The following is a 5,905-nucleotide window of genomic DNA, read 5'->3' on the forward strand; positions in this document are numbered from 1 at the left end:
CACTGCGTTTTTTGTTTGAGGTTTTTTTCGCCAAGTGCTTGAAATACAAGATTCTCCTTTTTCTATGCATGAAATACAAAAGTACTGAACATCTTAACATCTCAAACGCGGCAGCTGTTTGCAACTGAAGAAGGTGGGGTCTCTTAAAGTGTGTGTATATTTATGCTGTGATTCCAGGTGAGCTCATAGTACTGGGATTGCTGGGAAGGGATGATGGGAATTTGGCACGCTAGCTGTGCAGCTCTGCTGGTGGCGAGGAGGAGTTGCTTCAACTGTTGCAGAATTAGGCACCTCAGGGCCACAAATATAACAATGAATTTTGGGAATGGAAGAGGCAGGTTTGACATGTCAGCCTGGTGATCAACAAGCGAGTTAACCCACCTCGTTAATGTGAAGCCTGCGACTATCGCTTATATTATAGAGAGTCATGGATCAGTTTCTGATGTTTTGCAGTGCACTAATTTTGAAGCGGAGGAAGGTACCTGAATGAAAACCAGGTTGGTGGGCCACAGGCCAGCACTGAAATTGTGGACACACAGCTAGCAATTTTGGGTGCCTGTCATATGCTGTATATGCAGGTGCAATGTACAGTTCCATCTCCTTTGGAGATGCAAGCTAGGGAGGAATACAAAGGTTCTCACTGGCTGAGCAGGTGGAGTGCCTGTGAAGACTGGTGTTTGGGGTCTGGATTAGTTGTCTGTGATTTTCCTCTGAGTGGTTTTTATGTCTGCTTAAAAGCAATACATCAAAGTCCTCAGTGACTTTAGACTGGCCTCTGTGAAGCACTGTCTTCTCTTGCTGCGAACTCGCAGCTGTGTTCGGCAGAAACGCTTGAGCTCATGTTTTTCTTCATACAAAGAACAACTGTTATACATTTGGAGGGCTTCTCCCTGCTCCCTGCCATGTATGAAATAATCTGCATCTGTGATTCCTTCTCCCCAGTAAATCTGCAAAACACCTGTTCGGACAAGAGCTTTGAGAAGGCTGAGGCTTGGCCTCTTGGCTGATTGAGTTTTTTGAAGCCTTCTCCTGGACTGCTGAGATCTTGTTTGTTTGAGACTGTAGATATTAAATTAAACATACCTGTAAAAAATCTAAGATGTTGAAGCTAAAATAATAGTGTTCTGCTCTCTTGCTGTTATAATGACTTGTATTTCTGAGTAGCTAAATCCATGTGGAGGAAAATAAAAATGAAAAAGATTGAAATAATGGGAGTACCTTGAAAAGTTCTGGAGGAGGAATGGGAATTAGTTTAAGAAAATACAACACAAATAGGAAGACATAATGTATTAACAAAAGCTGTAAAACTTGGCACACTGAGAGAACTTGAAATGTTCAACACCACAAAGATTTATTTTTGCAGAAACAGTTTGAGATAGACTTCTTTGAGGACAGTTACCCAGTTTGTACCATCCCATTTGAAAATTATTTGAATTTGAGATTTTTAGAAGGTGTCTACTCGGAGCATCAAGGGTTTTGGCAGGTAAGTGCAACAATGCTGATCTCCATGGGCTGTGAGAAACTTTTCTCCTATTTTCCTTCTTGTACCTCTACAGCATCAGGGACTGTACATGTGTATTATTGTGTTCTGATATTTAAAAGATTAAATGTTAAAAATGTGTTCCAACTTCATAATGATAGTAAGGCTTAATAAGTGTTGCATGTGCCTTACGAGTTGCACAAATTGTAGCTCACATAATACATTGAAATATGTCTGTGTGATTCGGTTTTGGATATCTTGAAAGCCAATGCTGTATTTATATTGTTAAGCTAATTTTTAGTTCCTGTAAACATCCTACACTCAGCTATAACAAGTGGTAGGGCTGGGGGGTGGATGTTTACTTCAACTGACTTGGAAAGGCAGCTTTCCCCAATGATCAAGTGACTTATTGGCAAGAACAGAATACTATTTTTCAGTAGTATTCAAATAAGCTTATTGTGTTGTAAATACTCTTTAATTTCTGTGGAAGTAGTGTGTATTTCTATAAATGTCTTAATACTCAAATTATGATTTATATTGGCTGTATAAAGGCATACCTGTTCATTGTGAAGCAGTCTTTTAACTGATGAAATCTGTATCTTTCTAATTGCAAATAAACTGTGATAATATATCTTTGCTTGAAAAGTAGCTTCTGATACCCTGATGATAGAGAAATAATCTAAAATCTGAGATTTATTGTTCCAATTCTCAGTTTCAGCAGTGATTTCTTACTTGTTTATCTACTTGCTCATTGTCATAGAAGGAATAGATATATTGGGTAATGCTCAAAAAAAAAAAAAAAAAAAAAAAAAAACCACAACAGCAACAACAAAAAACCCCAGATCATTAAAGTAGTAAAACTACTAATATTTAACTCCTTCTGTTGCCCTTTTTATCTAACAAAATGAGAAACATCTCATTGTGGAGCGGTTCATCTTGAGTGCGCTCACACGGCATGTGCAGGACAACCAGGGGATCAGGCCCAGCCAGCATGGGTTCATGAAAGGCAGGTCCTGCTTCACCAACCTGATCTCCTTCTATGACCAAGTGACCCGCCTAGTGGATGAGGGGAAGGCTGTGGGTGTTGTCTACGCGGACTTTAGTAAGGCCTTTGACACTGTCTCTCACGGCATAGTCCTCGAGAAGCTGGTGGCTCATGGCTTAGACAGGTGTACTCTTCGCTGGGTAAAAAACTGGCTGGATGGCCGAGCCCAGAGGGTTGTGGTGAATGGGGTGAAATCCAGGTGGCAGCCGGTCACAAGTGGTGTTCCCCAGGGCTCAGTATTGGGCCCCGTTCTGTTTAATATCTTTATCAGTGATCTGGACGAGGGGATTGAGTGCACGGTCAGTAAGTTTGCAGATGACACCAAGTTGGGAGGCAGGGTTGATCTGCTCAAGGGTAGGAAGGCTCTACAGAGGGATCTGGACAGGCTGGATCGATGGGCTGAGGCCAACTGTATGAGGTTCAACAAGGCCAAGTGCCGGGTCCTGCGCTTGGGTCACAACAACCCCATGCAGCGCTACAGGCTTGGGGAAGAGTGGCTGGAAAGCTGCCCGGCAGAAGAAAACCTGGGGGTGCTGGTCGACAGCCGGCTGAATATGAGCCAGCAGTGTGCCCAGGTGGCCAAGAAGGCCAACGGCATCCTGGCCTGTATCAGAAATAGTGTGGCCAGCAGGAGCAGGGAGGTGATTGTTCCCCTGTACTCGGCACTGGTGAGGCTGCACCTCGAGTCCTGTGTTCAGTTTTGGGCCCCTCACTACAGGAAAGACATGGAGGTGCTGGAGCGTGTCCAGAGAAGGGCAACCGAGCTGGTGAGGGGCCTGGAGCACAAGTCTTATGAGGAGCGGCTGAGGGAACTGGGGCTGTTAGTCTGGAGAAAAGGAGGCTGAGGGGAGACCTTATCGCTCTCTGCAACTACCTGAAGGGGGGTTGTAGTGAGGTGGGTGCTGGTCTCGTCTGTCAGGTGGCTGGAGATAGGACGAGAGGAAATGGCCTCAAGTTGCAGCAAGGGAGGTTTAGGTTGGATATTAGGAAAAAATTCTTTACTGAGAGGGTTGTCAAGCATTGGAACAGGTTGCCCAGGGAGGTGGTGGAGTCACCATCCCTGGAGGCGTTCAAAAAACGTGTAGATGAGGCACTCAGGACACAGTTTAGTAGGCACGTTGGTGTTGGTTACGGTTGGACTTGAAGATCTTAAAGGTCTCTTCCAACCTAAACAATTCTATCATTCTATTCTATGATTCTATGATTTTGACAGGGAAAATCTGGATAGGAGAACAAGGAAGGAGATGAGCATGTTTTACTTTCCATGTAACTCTTCTTGCATCCCGTCTTATTTCCTGGAATCCCATATCTAGTAGTGGCGTATGTGTTGTTAAATGAAGTATCACTCCAGCATTTGGAGGATATTAAGTACTAAATTTAATTGTTCAAAAAGAACTCAAATATTTTTTTTAAATGGAAGAATGTAGGACATGGGGTTCATCATCATTGTGAAGCATAACCTGGTTTCTTGAGCATCATTTTTACAATTTTGTATCCCCATGAATATTTGAAAGGCTCAGACTGAGATGCAACGTATTTCTTATAAGGCAAATACATTATCAAAATTATCAAGATAATTTCTTGACAGCAGGACAAGCACGGAGAATGCAGTGAGAGGCGAGAAGGATATACCTGTGAAGCCGTAACATGTTGCAGCTTTGCTGTTGTGCGTTATGGAGTGATTAATGTTGACGTGCTCTTGACCTATTTCAGTAATGATTTCTGCCCTTGCTCATATAAAGGAACATGCAGTGTGTACGCATCTCGGTATTGCATCGCTGAGAGGGCAGTGAAATGTAGTTGCTGTTCTTTCTCAATCCCGATCAGTTCCCTTGCTTGGTGTATTCTGTGGCACCACATGCTGATGTAGCCATGGGATAATGCAGTGACAAAAAAAAAGGGGTTGATGTCAAGAAAGAATCCTCAAATCAACATTATCGCCAACCAAAAGGTGTAAAGATTAATCTTTTCAGTAAGTGCCTCTGTCTGGAAGTAATTGGTAGCGTGGATAATGAGTAAACAATCTGAGCGGATGTGGATGTGTATTTGCTGTTTCAGCAGGTTTGTTTTAAATGCATTTGAGATCTAGAATTCATACTGCAGAAATATAAATATGACCAAAACTAGAGTCTTACAGGGGTTTTTTTGCTAGAGAAAGAACAGTTGTGACTGCTTTTCATGGGACACTTAAATATTAAGTAGGAGTAAAATGTTAGAAGTAAAAACAAAGAGCCTATTGAAGCTTGAAATTTAATTTCACATATTTTGAATATTTGGGGTTTGCAGTAGCATGAGTTCTATAGTGGTTTCAGGTTTGGGGGGGTTACATTTTTTTTTTTAGCTACTCTTTGGATAAAGGGGCAGTAGAGTAGGTTATAATGATATTCTCGTCAAACAATTTCAAGTAGTTTGGCTCCTCCTAAAGAAGACAGCACACTTACTGAGAAGTGTCAGGACCAGTATCATGAGACGAAATTTCTAAAGGTAAGCCAAACTATTGGGGTTTTTTTGTTGTTTCTTTTAGTAAGGATTTGATAAGAGATTGAGTATTGTGCCTGTGTGCATCCTTCCATGTGCTTGGCTGCACGTGCAGATGTTGTAAAAGTGTAAGCTGCTAACTTGTTTTATGTTCTGTGAAAATCTTAATTTGAGAATTAGACTAATTCTTGTACTGTTTCTCCTCAGCTGTATTTATTGGGTAATGTTTGTCATTCTAGTTTGTGCTAAAGTAAAACAAAAAGTTAAGCTTCCAACCTCAATGCCAACCATAAAATAACACTGCAGAATTTGAAGCTCTGTGTTAAATCATGTAGTTCACTTTTTTCTTCCATTGCGTTGGTGCTTTTTAAACAGATAAGTCATAATCCCATGGCGCCAGTGATGGCATAAAACAAAGTTGGATAAATAGCTGGGAAAAGGATACAGTGTGCATGATTTATAAGATTTTCTGGAAGTTTTACATAGATACTGTGGCAACAGTAAGTCACTTAACATTAGTCAAAAATTGGATTTCTCTTGAAAAACAAATAGGCATAGTTAATGGGGGTTTTTTATGGCAATTTTGAAAATACGCATTTACTCTTCTGTTTAGTGCCTCTTGTTTTTTGTCTTATGCTAAAAATCCAAATGCTTATTTACATAAAAGTACATTGATACCCACGTTTCTTGTCTGTTGTGGTGTTCACTAAGATTGTTCTTCCCGTAATTCACTGCGCTCCCTCTTAACCAGCTATGCCAGTTCTAACCAGCTTAGTTCATGGTTCATAGGGGTTCTGTGTGTGTGGCGACTAAGGGCATAGTTAAAACTACTTAAAACTTCCACATAATACTCTTGAATCAGTATTGAATCCCCCTGATTCTGTAGTAGTTGAGTATGAGTA

This window comes from Aquila chrysaetos, chromosome 4 (assembly GCF_900496995.4).
Source record: "Aquila chrysaetos chrysaetos chromosome 4, bAquChr1.4, whole genome shotgun sequence".
Taxonomy (NCBI): Eukaryota; Metazoa; Chordata; class Aves; order Accipitriformes; family Accipitridae; genus Aquila; species Aquila chrysaetos.